We start from the raw sequence: 17,895 nt of genomic DNA, 5'->3' as shown, positions 1-17,895 counted from the left end.
CTTTCGAAAAAAGATGCGGGTATTTAAAGACATTCGGGATACCACCCGTTCTTAAAATCTCTTCGATGTGATTTAACTAAGGATAAGAATAGCCCTGTGTACGTTCACTAATCGTATAACTCAGCATTAATGAGGCAATTTTATTGTCAGGATAAGGACATGATAATTTGCACCAGTATGTCGTTTGTATATTTGCATGCGTACCGATTCGCTCCCCTATTCACAGTAAACCATATAAATGCATATTGACATTCTCAGACCTGCTGCAAGCTTTAAAATAAATAGGCGTACACGTTCAATTCTGTTACTGTTTTGACCGCCTCCGTGGTCTAGTGGTAGAGCGTCCACCCGGAGAGCGCAAGTTCCGGGATCCCATCCCCGACCGCGTCATACCAAAAGACGTTAAAAGATGGTACTTGTTGTTACCCTGTCTAGCGCTCGGCATTAAGGGGCTAAAACAAGGACTGGTCGGCTCGGAGTCAGTATACTGTGTCTGATTGGGGTATTCATGTTAAACTGCGGAATGGTATCTCAGTGAGCTAGCACTATAAATCGGCATCAGTCCGGACTAGTACAAGCAGCCACACAAACACATACACGTACATGCACGTCGCTATATAAGTGCAATAATCTTGGACGCGACGTTAAACCCAATTTCACTTCACCTCACCTCTATTACTGTTTTCAAAACCCCAGATGTCACAGCCGTAAAGTAAGCTTGGAAGAACCACTTTATCAAACGAAGAAATAACACAATGCAAAGGTTAATGTACATTTCTGGCTCGTTTCAATAAAGACATTGAGGCTTTGGTACCCATATTTGCAGCATGTTTGATAGCGGCAAATCATTCTTCTGTTACTGTGGAATGTTATTCCGAGGTACTTAAAAGTATCAACAATTTCCTGGTGGCGATGATCATAATGAAATTTTGTTTTTGTTATTGTCCGCTGAACCCGATCCAAATATAAGTACTTTGGTTTTATGTGAGTTAACTTTAAGTTTCCAGAAATCGCAATAACGTGAGCACCAATCAAGTACTCTCTGTAAACAGTAGTTACTTTCGGCTAAAAGTACATTGTCATCCGCATATTTTAGCAACATTAAAAAACTAATCAAAATTGAACAATTATTATTATAAAATATAGCATGGTTATATATGTGTGTGTCGCTACTTGTTCATGTGAGGAGGACTCCTCTCATGTAAAATACAATTTAACTAATCCACCCGAATCCAGATTCCAAGCCCTTATCAGATCTGAACATAGTTCAACTAAAGGTAGACGGTCTTAAGGATGAGACAGACCTCATAGCTATTGCGTTTCAGTGGTATGATATTATCTGTATTACAGAAACGTGGTTACATCCTGGCATTCCGTATAGTCTATTCCTGGCTATCATTTACTGTTTAGGCTTGATCGCAACACTAGAGGTGGTGGGGTTGCAATATATGTCAGGAATAGTTTACACGTTAAACACATGGACCAATTAACTATATTTGGACTTGAGGCTTATAGAACAGACAAAAGCAACTCATACTGGGATCTCGTTGACAAATATATAGGTGAAGCCACAGGCTTTAATATTGATACAATTATAACAGGAGATTTGAACATTAATTTTCTTATGGTGGTTATTAAAACCTCTGGTGACGTCATCCCTTTGTTTAGCACCGTGCTATGACCTGGAGGTAAGACCTGGACGGCACCAAGGTAGGTCTATCTGTAACTAAGAGACCTCGTTCGACGTCTATCTGGGATTTAAAGACCTCATATGAGGTCTCTAAATCACAGATAGACCTCATACGAGGTCTCCTAAATCATACCTTGGTGACGTCCAGGTCTGCTCAACTAGATTTCTATCAGCAGTCTTGCTTTCAGTAGAAGAAGCATGTAGAAATAATATATGAAGCAAACTGATCTACTTTTGAAAATTAAACTGACTTACTGACCTGAGCATGACTGCTTTTCAAATACAATAAACAACGTTTTTTTCAATCAGTTTAATATCATCAATTTATATGTTAAAATTGTCAACAAGGGTGACTGGACGTTTCTGGGTTTCCTCGTCCTTGCTCGAGCTTGGCACAGCGGCAGTGGGTGTAGTTACTGGGCTGGGTTTCTCTTCTACCGCTACCGATTCCAGGAACTTTGGGGACGCCTCTATCGCACTATTACTCCTCTTCGAATTGCCGTACAAGATGTCTGAATGATGTGGATTAAATATGGTTATAAAAAGGTATTTCGCATAGACCGATACATATCGAAATCTGTTCTATAATTGATTCATTTTCTTCTTATCCCATTAATGGCAAGGACAATGTTACAAGATTTTTAAATTTCATAAATCTTACCCGTTTGCTCACAGATTTGTTGTTCGTCAATTCGGGCATCATACAGTCTAGTGGCGCTTGCCACCCTCAAGGAATGGTCGGTTCGCTTCCCACTCAGTCCGCCTGCTTCACATAGTTTCTTCACGCCGCTGTCTCAACGCGATACCATGTGCTCTTACGCATGACAGTCATGAACTGCGCGTGCAAAATGTCACGTGATACGCTGCGTCGCCTGAGATGACACATTCGTATAAACTGTCAACTTTTACGGTACAGTGTTAAAGGAAAACATTTTCGGACTTTTGATTACTAAAGATATTACTAAAGATTCTTTTTTAAAACGATCCTTAAAAATAGTATTTGAAATCGTGTAGCTATCTAATGAAATCATTTGGTCCAGTTCATTTTCATAGAGGGGTGTGAGTATTTTTCAACTGCGAATTTTACAGATCTTTCCTTAAAATCCCACATTCCCTCAGTTTATAAGCCGGTTAAGGTCCTCAGACTCGGTCTTGGTGCGGGGGGGGGGGGGGGGGGGGGGGGGTAGGTAGGGCAGATAGACCTTGGGCATCGCCCGCGGTCCATCTGCCCTACCTGACCCCCCCTGCAGTCTATCTTCATGCACAAAGACCTCATCTTCGTACCTTAACCTATGCTTAAAATCTATCACGGCAGGTATTCCACAGGGATCAGGGACCATTATATTTTTTTATCTTTATAAATGACCTGGTTGGTGATTTTGACAGTAATATACGTCTCTTTGCAGACGATACGTCACTATATATTATATTATCTTGAAAGGATATCCGGATGGGCGAATAAATGGCAAGTAACGTTTAATTCACAGAAAACTGAAACCATAATGTTTTCAAGAAAAATTAACCCAAGTAAAAACCTGTTCTTAAAATGAAAGGTACTCCAATAACAGAGGTCTCACAAACACCTTGGTCTAATTTTACAGCAAGATGGCTACTGGTCAAATCATATAGATAATATAGCAAGTAAAGTAAGCCCAATGATTACTGCTTTAGAACTTTCAAATACCACCTGTCCAGGAAAAAAAACCGGTTACAGAATATATATTTATCAATTATTTTACCAATATTCGACTATTGTGACCAAGTGTGGGATAACTGTTCTCAAGAACAAGCGTTGGTACTCGAAAGGCAACTTTTAGACGCACTGTTTTGATTGTTTGGTTTTTGTTTAACGCCGCACTCAGCAATATTCCAGCTTTATGACGGGGTTCTGTAAATAATCGAGTCTGGACCAGAGAATCCAGTGATTAATATCATGAGCATCGATCCAGTAAGCAAGTTTATTGTACATATCTTTAAGTTGCTTATTGTGTATTGTATGACATTGGACATATGCTCCTGTACCGTCGCTGGCGGTTTAATTTATGAGAAATAAACTGAATTGGGTTTGCACCCAATCATGCGCGTATTTGATGAATTGCACAGCATCAAGTGTTCAGAGCGGATGCATATAACACATGTTATTTACGCTCCCGGATGCTCAAAATCGCAATACAATGCTAGTATTCAATATTTTTGTTCCAGGGAGTGAATACCAAATAGGACCAAGCCAGCTCTACAGACACTGGTTTACCAGATGGCCCCAGCTGGAGTAGCACACGACACACTTTCCAACAATGGGGAACAGGATAAAAGACACTGCAAACACGAAAACGTCGTTTTTTACGTCTACGGTCATTGGACGGAAAAACGACGTTTTTGGACGCTTTCAGACAATCGATTTTCCGTCCAAATAACGTCGTTATTTGACAACGGAATTTATCACCAAGCTCCTCCCATTCTTGATTGACATTGTCAATCACGCAACATCACCCTTCGAAATTTGACTCTCGGGAATCAAACGATACAAAAATCACAATCCAAGTTGTAAACAAACTATTTCGAGACGGCTTGACATGCGGGCGGCAAGTGTAAAGCGGGTGACATGTAAGGATGATAAACCAGGGATTGTTTGGGTGACAATAGAGTCAGTCGCACACAAGAGAAAGACGATGTTGAATAAGAAGAATCTGCACGTAAGAAAGGCTATTCAAAGGTGTATCTGGATCACACACTCTCAAGAGAGGACTTGACGTCAAAATGGAATATCAAACAATAATTAACGTCTCATAGCAACCAATGAATAAGGATACTGAAATGCCAGTGGATGGTCACAGAGGGAATATTCAAACAAAGAATTTAGATAATATGTTTTGAAAGATCTTAAATGCGACACATTCGGTGTGTGTGAACCTAAAGGACGACGCCTTGAATCTTGATGGTTTTACTTGGATAGACAATAATAGGAATATCACTAACACACGGGTTGAACGCGGGTCGGGTGGGGTAAAAACTTTAATGTTTACGTTTTAGACAATGACACAGATGAAAGTATTTGGTTCAAGGTAGCATCGTGCGTATATCCAGATTTTGTACTTATTATCTGTGTTTGCTATCTTCCGCCTGCTTCTTCCAGTAGGGCGAACGACGGTGAGAAGTTTTAAGTGATTCTAGAATAGCTCTACTTCCACTAAAACTTAGGTTCTGTTCGGTTATTTTAATTCTCGAATTGGCTCAGAAAAGGATTACATAAGACTGTAGGCACAGTAACACAGAGAGAAGTTATCTTCTGTAACGAAAATACGCATGGTCGAAAAGGCACGGGAACACACGGTTCAAATCTTCCATCCCATAGAGAATAAATTTAATAAGATATCCTACTCAAGTCAAGTCAAGTCTCAAGCGCTGAACTTACACATCGTTCTGGGCTCCTTTGCATTGTATTTTGTAGATACATATTTTAACAACGAAAATTGTATTAGTGTACTGACACCGGTCCGTCCGCTGATGAAAATATTCATAGCTCGAATGAGAATTGTAGTTCATCGTCCGATGTCAATACATACATCGATGACAAGTGGGGATATCATATAGTTATCGTTGATGCCGCGCAACACTATAATATAAATCATAATCAAATTGACTGGAATGCAAATTATTACAAAGAACATGTACAGGGTCATCCACTTCGTAACATCAAAGTCTAATATTTCATTGTGTGATGAATTTAACGGGATCATTTGTAACATGTGATATTAATTTCCCATCACTTTCTTTCCTGGTTGGCCTATCAATGTCTACAAAATAAAAATACTACAATTGAAAAGGAGCAGAGAACAATTCATATTTTCAGTCTAGAGCTGAGGCAATCTAGACTTTCCCAATCATCCTAGACTTGAGTTGGACTCCTTTTTAAATATATTCGCTTGGATCTGGGAGACAGCTAACGTCACAGCTCATACCACACTATAACAAATCCAGTTTAGCCCCCCGCCGGAGATCCCGTCCGTTATAGCAGCTGGGTTTTGGTTTATAATCTAACATGACTAACAGAGATCTAGTGCTCAAGAACCTAACCAGTGAGGGGTCCTTTATGATCCTTATTCGACTGCTTGTATAAATCTGATATCTCGCCTCACAGCTGGTTAATATATATGTATATTGAATAAGTTGAATATTCGGCTCAGAGCGAGTGAGCTGGTATATATACATATATATATAAATGACTGCAGCGCTCCATTTTGAAAAAGTGTATGTGTCGTTTAACGCTCTGCTCAGTATTCACCCAATATTCCAGTGATATGACGGCGGTCTGTTGTATAAGAAATAAATGCAACTTGTATATCTCGAATCCTGAAAGTTGAACCTTTTCCGAAAATACGTATCACATGCAGTATACAGTGTGTCGCGAGCTCGGCGCTGGGCACATTTCCTTCCCTCTTCCCTCAGGCAAACACGTACCTCATTGGGGGACACGAGGTCACGGGTCAGGCGTGGACTCATCCGTTGTCTTAAACCGTCAAGTGTAAGATCTTCCGGACGACCGCTGCACTAGAAGCATGAGGAATGTCGATGAGGTACTAGGTAGTCTGGCTTTATTACCTTTTTAAGAATATGGGAATCACTTTTAGGAGCTTGATATGCATGTAATCCATCGCGAGCGGGACAGTTTGGAACATGGGCAGTAAGCACTAAGAGACGACCTCACAATAAAACGATATGGACCCGCGGTCGGACTTGTGTTTTCAATTCAAGACGTATCAGGTAGAACTACTACTAAGTTGGTCACGGCTTCCTAACTGTAACATTAACTGCACTTAACGACTTTTTCACACTTTTATGAATCACTGTACACACAACAAATTCGAGATCCAAATGTACGTTGTACAAATGTAAGCAAACAGAGTGATGAATGCTGGCGTGGTCATTTTACTGTCTTTCCGTTTTATAAATTGTCTTAACAATGACGTCATTTACGAATGAAAAAGAATAGATGTTCATTAGACTTTTCATACCTAAACTTAATTCAAAAATATAACTTTCAAAACTTCCCCTTGTAGCTCAATGTGTATTTCTGCACTCACACCATAATGGATCCATGCCTCCCTTCCTAAAGGCAAGACGTGTCTGTGGACCACCCTAAAAACAACAATAATTAACATAAAGAAGGAACTGTCATGGGTCAACACAGAGTATGGAATGCTGTAGACATTAGGTGTGTGTGTGTGTGTGTGTGTGTGTGTGTATGTGTGTGTGTGTGCGTGCGTGCGTGCGTGCGTGCGTGCGTGTGTGTGTGTGTTTACGTGCGTTATCAATGGTCATCAACAACAGTTTGATTAAACCGTTTGGAATGAAGTATGTATGAATGTTCTGATTTCAAGATCTAAATTACTAGTTTTTTGTAACATGATGTAATATATGTTGGTGAGTTAGTGACTGTGAATGGGTAAATACGGATGTCTCTAGTGTGTGTGTTCGTTGTATGTCTACGGGTGAATATACACATATATGTGTGACAGTGTCTGAATATGTATTTTGTTCATTTTGCACATCTACTTGTGGTAGATACTGGTTTGTAAATTTGGCTGTGTTTTATTTGTTTGTTTGTTTGTTTGTTGATTAACGCCACACTCAGCAATATTCCAGCTATATGACGACATACCAATAATATGTTCTATTCCTACCGGTAATATATGTCAAACCTTTGGCAATTATGTTCATCAGAACGTTTCGACGCTCACGTCAGCATATATTTGAACTCATCACCCATCTAATTATTGTTTGTTTCTTTATTTGTTGTTTAACGCAATATTCCAGCTATATGATGGCGGTCTGTAAATAATCGAGTGTGGACAAGACAATCCAGTGATTGATATCATTAGCATCAATCCACGCAATTGGGATCGATGACATGCATAAACCAAGTCAGCTACCCTGACCACCCGATCCCGTTAGTCGCCTCTTACGACAAGCATAGTCGCCTTTTACAGCAAACATGGGTTGCTGAAGACCTGTTCTACCCGGGATCTTCAAGGGTCGGCTGTGTTATGTGTTAATGTGATATCGACTGTGCTATTAATATATAAAAAGATCCTCAACATATTTTACCGTGTCTCGTAAGCCAAAACGGTTAGGTGCTTAAATTGTGACACATAAATAAAGCGTTCTTATTCTTCTTCTTGTTCATTTTCAAGATGCCGTGTATAACTTCCTAAACTGCTAATATATATAATTTGTGGATTCATGTGGGACGATAAATTAATATCTATTTTAGTGAACATTAAATAAATGTATCTTCCTACCCGCCAGGAAAAAAACCAAGCATAGAATTCTCCGTTCGTTTTCGACACATAAAAGAGGCGAGTAATAAAATACGAAACGAGCCTCTGTGTAATACCATGTTTTATGAACCTCGCGAAACCATGCAGTCGATACCACACTGTTCACTCATTTCCTAGAAATGGTACGACATTAAGTATTCTTTATGGGCACGAAATTAGCGAAACAGTTGTTCTCACATCATTTTAATTATACACAATATATCTCATTCAATATCTTGAAAGCATGAACTCAATTACTGTGCAATTCTTTTTAATATAACAGTTCATTTTGTATGAGTAAAAGAATGAAGTTATCATTTTGTTATCTTTAAATACCACGATGTGCCCACTGATATCGTTATTATGTTGACAAACAGCCTAATCGTTAACAACTATCAGTTGCGACGTATTACATGGTTGCTTCGTGTAACATTGAGTCACTTTTAATGTTTGTGGTTGCATACTGTTCACTTTGACTGGTGCTGGCTGTGCTTACCTGATTTTATCAATGACATTATTTACATTATGCTGTTGTATTTTTTCCTTAAATATTGGCACGTTGTTTTTGTCAAACTTGCCTGGTTCTTGAATAGTATAGCTTCATTAATAACATTTACACATTGTGCACAAGTACAATCAACTTTGTCTTGAAACTGATTAATACTATGGAATAATTATATGGAGGACAGTCACGTGACCAGCAGTGTTGATAGTTCGGTGTTATAATGGCTTGCCCTTACTTACTTACTTACTTACTTACTTTGGTGATTTAACGTGCGCTTTCCGACTGATGCGTATTTCGCACACGGGCCCGGCCAGGCCATTTAATGTGTTTCCGAAAGGGGCGAGGGTGGTCTGTGCAACCCAAGAGTGGGCTTTAGGGGTTGCTTATATAGAATTTGGGAATTTTGAGATTTGGAATAGATGCCGATGGGGTTGGGGAGGAGAACTAAGGGAGCTGGGTATGGTGGATGATTGTTTGTTTATGTGATTTTGATTTGGTAGGTTATTATGGTTTTAGATGCGTTTTATTAGTTCCGTTTTGATTAAGAATAGGCCTAAGGCCCTGAAGTTTTCTAGTTTATTTTGTGGGTTTAGTATTGCTTCTAGAGTGAGAGCCTTGTTTAGATTGAGAGTGGTTTGTAATGCGGTTCGATGTGTTAGGTAGTGTGTGCAGTGGATGAGTGCGTGTTCTGGGGTTTCTGGTTGTTTGCAGTGTGGGCAGTTACCTGTAGTGTTTTTTTTTTAAATTTTTAGGTGGTTAATTAGGTTGGTGTGTCCTGTTTGGAGTTTAGTGATTACTGTGTTTTGTTTTTTTTGATGGATGGAGAATTTTTGGTTTGGTTAGTGGTTTGCTGAGCACTTTTTTGATTTGGCTATTTGAGTTTAAATATAGGTTATGCCATTTTTTGTGATTTTTTGCTTTTACTTTTAATTTCTGATTTTGAGATGGGTAAGTTTAAGCTTATTTCTGGGATTTTGAGGGATAGTTTAGCTGCTTTATCGGCGTTTTCATTACCGTATATTCCTACGTGGGCGGGTATCCACAAGAAGGTTATTTGTTTGCCTGCCTTAGTTAGGTCGTTGGAGCTTTTAAGTATTTGATTTATTAATTTAGGTCGGTTTTTAGTATTTTTGTTTTGGAGGGCTTGCAGTCCACTTAGGGAGTCAGTAAGTATTAGGATTTTTTAGTGGTTTTTGGATTCTTGGTTATGGAGGGCTGAGGCCATGCCCATTAGTTCTGCCGTGAATATTGATTGGTTGTTTGGGAGTCGGAAGGATTGTGTGGTTTTAGTTGGTTGTGTGGTATGGACTCCGAAACCCGTGTGTTTGGAGGTCGGATCTGGCACAGTATAATTTCTTGTTCTGGTTTAAGTACAGCTCAATTAAGAGTTTTAATACGAACATATTGTCAAGAGTTGAGTATTTCTTCCTGAAGCCGGCTTGGTTTTCCTTTATAAGATTGATTGAGTCCGAGAAAGCTTGGAGGCGGTCGGAGATTATTGAGGTGAATAACTTGCCGAGGCAGCTTACTATCGTTATGCCTCTATAGTTACCTGCTGGGTTATCTGCCCCTGGATGGAGTAAGACGTGTTTCGCTCGTCTCCCTCGCGATTGAAAACAAATCTGAAACAATCGGCTCACCAAGTGAACATCCATTGAAAATAACGACACATTTGTGTGACAGTCTGTCTAAAGATCTCTTAAGTGGTAGTTTTATCTTCGATTTGAAAGTATTGAAGGCCTAACGTGGGAATATGGCGCAGTCATTGAATGAACATGTCGACTTCGTCGAAAGTGTGATGTCGCAACCACGTGTTGTCGAAAGCGAAGAATGTCTATGTCAACCTTCAGCTGCCAAAAAAGCGAAAACTTGTAATACAGACTTAAATACTCTTGTTTCATCCAACTGTGAACTAATGGATGCAACTTCGTGCCCGTTGTCGAGAGGAAATAGTCCAGTCAACAGTACGAACGTACGACAAGTAATCACAAACGAAGAGCTTCTCACGGCAATCAACGGTATGAGGTCTTTTCTCAGTGAACAGTTGGCAGAAAATGAAAACAGAGTTACACAACGGCTGACCGAAGTTCTCAGGCAGGAAACGGAAAAGCTGAAAAAAGACTTTGACGCCAAAATTGTGAGTTTGAGTGAGAAAATTAAACTACTTGAAAAATCTCAAGAAAATGCAAATCAAAGTAGTTCGAAGAAAATAGTCACCGCCGAAAAGAAGCTTAATGTTCTTGAGACTCAGTTCGCTGAGGTTGTTAAAAGGTCTGGTAAAGACACAGAGATTACACGTAGTATTATTTTGAGAAATTTACCTGTCGACAGCCGTGAACGGACAGACCCTGACGTCATCTGTCAGAATGTCAATCATATACTTCGCGATGGACTGAAATTGACAGATGCTCGTGCAACACGCGCAATTCGCAAGAAACGGAATGACAACAAACCCGGCGTTGTTGTGGTCACACTTGAGACTGTTGATCAACAGAGGGAAGTGCTTCAGAATAAAAAAAGACTTCGAGATACTAAAGACTTCTCAAGAGTGTATGTGGACGCGGCTATGTCTCCTGAAGAACTGTTGTTAAGATCGAATATGCAGGCTATGATCAGCGAGATGGGGAAGGAGAAGAAACTGCGATTTCATGGCAAACGAATTGTATCTATCAAGGAGTAGGACAGGCTGCGGCTTGGGTTTTGGAATTGTGGAGGATGGTCAAAACGAGAATCAAGTAATAAACAGTTTAGGGACTCTATTCTGCGTGATTTGGACTACGACATTTTCGGTGTTTGTGAGACTTTCTTGAAGCATCGAGAGAATATAGTGGTAGACGGATACACTTGGATTGGGAATAACCGGCGTGATATTGAAGTAAGAGCCAAACGAGGATCTGGAGGGGTGGGGGCCTTTTTTAAAAACTCAATTTTTAGCCAGTTTATTGTTGACATTTTAGACACTGACCACGATGATATTATATGGTTTAAACTTACATCCCGCACAGACACTGATTATAAGCTTGTGTTATGTGTGTGCTATTTGCCTCCCACTGGGTCGAGTAGACAACATGACGCAGAACAATTTTTTGAGACTTTGTTGGAGCAAGTGGGAACTTTCCAAAATGAAGGATTAATGTGCATATGTGGAGACTTTAATTCAAGAACTGGAACCAAGACGGATTATATCGAAGGAGTCGATGAGGTTTGTGATCGGATGGTTATTGACTTTAAAGAAAATAGCTATGGTGATCTATTTCTTGATTTTCTGATAAACTGTAATATGTGTATGTTGAACGGCCGTGTGGGGCATCATGACTTTACTTACATCAAAAACGGCTGTTCAGTGGTAGATTATATTGTAACAACACATGAAAACTTAGCTTGCTTTAAAGATTTTAATGTGATCAAAATGTCATCTCTTGTGAATGGTTATAATGCACCAGACGCCATCCCCGACCACTCCGTGCTTGTATGTGATATATTAGCTCCCAGACTAGTTAGCCATACGGATGATTCTGGTTGTGTGATTGGAGCCCCCAAACATAAACGTTATAAACAACGTGACATTACCAGTTATTTTCTCCAGAGTGAGGAGGCTTTAGCCATGGTAACAGAGACAATACATAAGATAGAGACACAGTTGTCTGTTCAGCGGGATGTAAATGCTGCTTTTACTGAGATTTTGTCATGCTTATATTCTGAACTGGACAGGAATGTTGATGTTGTCTCTCACAGCAATATCAGTAAAACAAAAGGTAAATCCATGTATAAACCTTATTGGTGTGAGGCCCTCCAATCCAAATGGGATTCTGTTTGTTTATCCGAGCAGGATTGGTTGAAAAGTAAATCTTCTTTAAGAAAGAAAATGTTAAAACAGAAGTTTGTGTCTGAACGGAAAGATTTTGATAAACTGCATCGTAACTATAAACGCTCGTACCAGTTACAAGAACAACAGCGCTTGCTTGACAAATATAAACATCATGATAGCCGCGAATTTTGGAAAGTTATTGGCAAAATAGGTATTGCTAGTGATAGGCGAAACTCTATCCCATGGGAGGTAATTCGTGACGGAAGTGTGATCACAAACAAGGAGGATGTTCTTAATATTTGGAATTTAAAGTACAGCAGTTTATATAATGCTGATCCATTAAAAACCTTTGATGATGCTCATTTTCAGAAAATTAAATCTGAAACTAACAGTGACACAGTAGAATATCCCCCCTTCGATGCTAGTCACCTAAATGTACCAATATCTCGTGAAGAGGTTGTAAATGCACTCGCCCGTGTTAAATGCGGCAAAGCGGCGGGATCCGATCTTATACCTGCAGAAGCGCTCAAAAATAGTTCCTGTGTGGACATTTTACTGAGGCTTTTTACTTTTTGTTTTGAATATAATACCTGTCCTGATGTTTGGCGCCATAGTATTATTTCACCAATCCTGAAACCAGATGCCGATCCCCGAGACCCACTTGGATACCGTGGGATCTCCTTAATATCAGTACCTTGTAAAGTCTATTCTGACATTTTAAACACACGGTTTACAAAGTGGCTTGAACGTAATACTGTTTTGGCCGATGAGCAGAATGGATTCCGTAGAAAGCGGAACACTGTAGAACATATATACTCTTTATATTCTGTTATTAATAATAGGAAATCTCAAAAACGCTCTACATTTGTATGCTATATAGACGCAATGAAGGCGTTTGACAGAGTAAACAGGGATTGTCTCTGGTACAAATTACTTAAACTTGGTGTTAACGGAAAATATTTTTCTGCAGTGAAGTCGTTATATGATGGCACTCGATCCTGTGTGTCCCTTAACGGATACTTGACAGAGGATTTCTCTGTGTACAGTGGAGTGAAGCAGGGCTGTGTGTTATCACCGACACTTTTTTCCGTGTTCATTAACGACTTGGTTGAGGAAATTAATGACCTGCACTGTGGTGTTGACATCGGCGATGATTCTATGCTTAGTTTACTCTTATACGCCGATGATATTGCTCTTATAGCCGGCGACGAGCACTCATTACAACGAATGTTAAATTGCGTTGATAATTGGTGCAGACGATGGCGTCTTCAAATTAATACCAAAAAAACTAAAATTGTCCATTATAGACAGCAGTCTGTTACGCGTTCCAGTGTCAGTTTTCACTGTGGAGGAGAGAATATTGAAATCTGTAATGCATATAAATATTTGGGACTTTGGCTCCAGGAACACCTAGACTTAAATTTCACAGCTAAACAAATTGCTAAATCTGCTGGCAGAGCCCTCAGTGTAATTATTAGTAAATTTAAATTAGTTGGAGGAATGACCTATGATGTTTTCAGTACTTTGTATGACAATCTTGTACAACCTATCTTAACGTATGGTGCAGCAATTTGGGGAACCAGAGAATTTAGATGCATAAATGCCATCCAAAATAGAGCGTGCCGCTTTTTCTTGGGTATAGGAAAAACTACTCCTAATTTGGCCGTAAGAGGGGAGATGGGTTGGTCATCGATTATCACTAAACATAAAATCGAAGTTGTGCGTTTCTGGAAGAAGTTGAACTCAGCTCCCCCGCAGAGAATTATAGCTCGTATCAGAAATTGGTCTCTGTCATACCGAAAGTCCTGGGACAGCAGAGTTGTAAGAATGTTTGGTTCTTTTGATCTACCATTTTTGGATCTCTATAATATTGGTAATATAGATTTCCAAATTTTGAAATCAAAACTGATAGAACTTGACAGAGAAAACTGGTTGCGTGGAGTTTGGAATGACACTGGCCATACTACAGGCAATAAGCTTAGAACGTTTAGATTGTTTAAAAATACACTGAATGTTTCATTTTATGTACGCCATATTCTGGATAGATCACGACGAAGCACTTTAGCTAAACTTCGCTGTGGAACTTTACCCTTAGAATTAGAAAGAGGTCGTTATACTCGCCCGAAAACCCCTGTTTCTGAACGTGTCTGTAAATTATGTAACGGCCAAACTGTTGAAGATGAAGTTCACTTTTTGGTAACGTGTGACTGTTATAGAGATCTAAGACTTAATGTTTGGCAGAAAGTATCCTTTATTAACCCCTCGTTTATTACCATGTCTCCGGCAGACCAAACCGTATTCTTAATGCAGTGCGACGAACTGGTTAAACCACTTGCTGCATTAATCTTCACAATGTATCGGAGAAGAAAATATATAAAACAATAAACTGGGTAGTTGTGTGCGTGTGATAATTCTTATTATCTATCATGTTTTGCTGTGTTGTAGGGTTGATGTGTGGGGGTGCTGTGGGTTGCGATGGGTGGCTGGCCCGAGGGGTTGTGATGGGTGGCTGGCTGGCCCGAGGGGTTGTGATGGGTGGCTGGAGGGGCTGTGATGGGTGCTTGTTTCATGTTGTCGCGGGTGTGTGTGTGTGTGTGTGGGGGGGGGGGGGGGGGGGGGGGGGGGGGGGGGCGGTCGTTGGGAGGGAGTGTGTGTATGCGGCGGTAGATTGTTACTTTGTTGGTGTCTTTGTGCGTGGTTGGTGCTTCTTTTTCGTGGAGACGGGGAGGGATGTGGATGCGAGTGAGGACGTGGTTGACGGGTGCGGATGAGGGAGTTGGTGTGGATGCGGGAATGGATACAGGTGAGGGTGTGTCTAAGAAATAGGGTGTGTGTGAGAGTGATGTGTGACGGTGAGGGTTCGAGCGAGGGTTCGGATGTGATTGAAGTGATGTTAATGAGGGTTTGGGTGTGTCTGAATGTGCGGGTGTGTTCGCGTGGTTTGCGTAAGCTGCTGTGAGTGAAGACCTGGATGTGGGAATGGATGTGGTTGTGTGTACATAGGATGTTCGTATGGGGGATAATATTATGAATGTTATTTTCATAACTGCTATTAAATGTGGTGTGTACATATATAAAATAGTGTTTTTATGAGTCTTTTAGTGTCTCGTAGGCCATTTTGGCCGGCCGCTGAATTTTTACATTCTTGCCTTGTCATTTTATATGTACAGCGGGTGACACTATAATAAAATATTCTTCTTCTTCTTCTTCTTCTTCTTCTAAACAAGGCTCTCACTCTAGAAGCAATACTAAACCCACAAAATAAACTAGAAAACTTCAAGGCCTTAGGCCTATTCTTAATCAAAACGGAACTAATAAAACGCATCTAAAACCATAATAACCTACCAAATCAAAATCACATAAACAAACAATCATCCACCATACCCAGCTCCCTTAGTTCTCCTCCCCAACCCCATCGGCATCTATTCCAAATCTCAAAATTCCCAAACTCTATATAAGCAACCCCTAAAGCCCCCTCTTGGGTTGCACAGACCACCCTCGCCCCTTTCGGAAACACATTAAATGGCCTGGCCGGGCCCGTGTGCGAAATACGCATCAGTCGGAAAGCGCACGTTAAATCTCCAAAGTAAGTAAGTAAGTAAGTAAGTAAAGGATGGTTTACAACTTTTTAAGTAGTAATTCAATTACTGTATATACTATGTTTGTAATTACTTTATGTTTATGCACACTGATACACGTCTGTAAATATAAATATGTATATTGTATGCTCTATATCACAATACGTGATTTATGAGTAATAAACTTCTGTTCTGTTCTGTTCTGTTCTGACTCCGACACACCTAATTTGCTACGAATTACCGAAATCACTCATTAATCAGTCTCGTTAATCCGATATATATACTATGATAGCGTCAGCAGGGATAATAGAGGCCATAAGACGTGGCATATGAAGATAATACATAAATATGTTTCAGTTACATAGGCAGCAGGTTAGCTTATTTACCGCAATACAGTTCAAATATTGTGTTCAATACAAGAAAACGTTGATTCTTAACACTCATTTTTGTACTATTAAACAAAATATGGACTTTGAAGACATTTTCGCCTTTTGTAATAACTTCAAGGTAAAAATCATATTTTTCTCTGAAATCCACGGGCATAGTTGCTGTCAAACATAAAAACGTAATCAGGGCGACCAGCTTTGACTTGTCATGTGCCTTAAAGTGAGTTTAAACATGTCAAAAGCGATTGACCCTACAATATAGGGTCATTTACTCCAAAGTTCTAACTGTCAATCGTCTTAACAGGACCATTACGTTTGTTATATGTCGACGACCTGTCTCTTTGTCTTAAGTTGTTAATCGGTAACTGCGGTCCAAATTTATCAACTTATTCATCTATTGTTGCAAACTTGACTGACTTGTTTACACAATAAAAATTCTAATTGACCATGCACTACTGAGGCAGTCAAACACCTGTATAAGAAATATAAAAGCAGCCATGTTACATGTAGTCCCAAAAGCTGGCAATTATTTCGCCGCAATATAACTGAAAAAAATGCTGATGTGACGTGGCATATAAACTTACCCACAGACAATACATTTTGTATTTACAGTTTTATTTACAGTTTGAAAAACTATAATAATATGAATATTAAAATTCATCATCACTTTTCAAGTTTACTAAAATGTCACCAGTTGGAAGATGTCACAGAAAAACAAGGATTCTAACTAGTTTGATCGTCCCAGGTTTATCCCCAATTTACCAGCACAATGTAGAGGATTTACAGTTACTCTGAAGGAGCATGGTTTTACGCCGCTTTTAGCAGTTTTTGTGTTTATACAAGCCCAGAAGTCATGCCAAAACGCTCACAGTAGTTAGTGAGTGAACTCAACTGAGGATTATACAAGTATCCATCACAACCTTTGAAAGCTAACATAAACTCAGTTCACTGAAATTTAAATAATTAAGGCACTTGCAGTGACCAATTAACAAGTAATCAGTGAGATAGTATAGAAATACTGGGAACACTAAACAACTTCATTGTAAATAGACAAATGCACCTGTGAATGGTCAAGGTTTTAAATACCGAGTGAAACAAAGACGAGGTGCCAGCCTACACTGGAAATGCTGTATGCTGCATGTCCAGCCTCCATCAACACCTCCAGTGGTCTTTTCGCGATTCCGAGCCTTGCGCATAACCATTGTCATGACCTGGTTGAGTGACTTCCTTCCATCAACGTGAAAGGATTACCCACAGAGAAAGAAATGATTAAAATCCTAAAGATATCCTATCCAAATAGTATAAGTACTCACAACCAGTTTCCTCTAATAGTAAACTGTCACCTTTGGTATCCCCAACAATACTCACCATGGTCATTGTAAAAAATCACAAACCCTAACGAGATTCTGTCTACATGGCCACACCCGGTGATTGTGAAGATCTAAAATTCGATCAACAGTGAGACAAAATGGCTGTCCATATTCATTTCCAATATCCTCTTAGAATTAGTGATAAATGTTAAGTCCCACACAAAACTTTCTCTTAATAATTCTACAAAATACCAAACAGAAAGAGGGATGTGGAAAAATGGGACATATTCCTACGTACGTG

This window comes from Haliotis cracherodii, unplaced genomic scaffold, assembly GCF_022045235.1.
Source record: "Haliotis cracherodii isolate W230 unplaced genomic scaffold, xgHalCrac1.p SCAF_7, whole genome shotgun sequence".
NCBI classification, from domain to species: Eukaryota; Metazoa; Mollusca; class Gastropoda; order Lepetellida; family Haliotidae; genus Haliotis; species Haliotis cracherodii.
The sequence above is the reverse complement of the archived record's forward strand: the minus strand, read 5'-3'. Positions refer to the sequence as shown.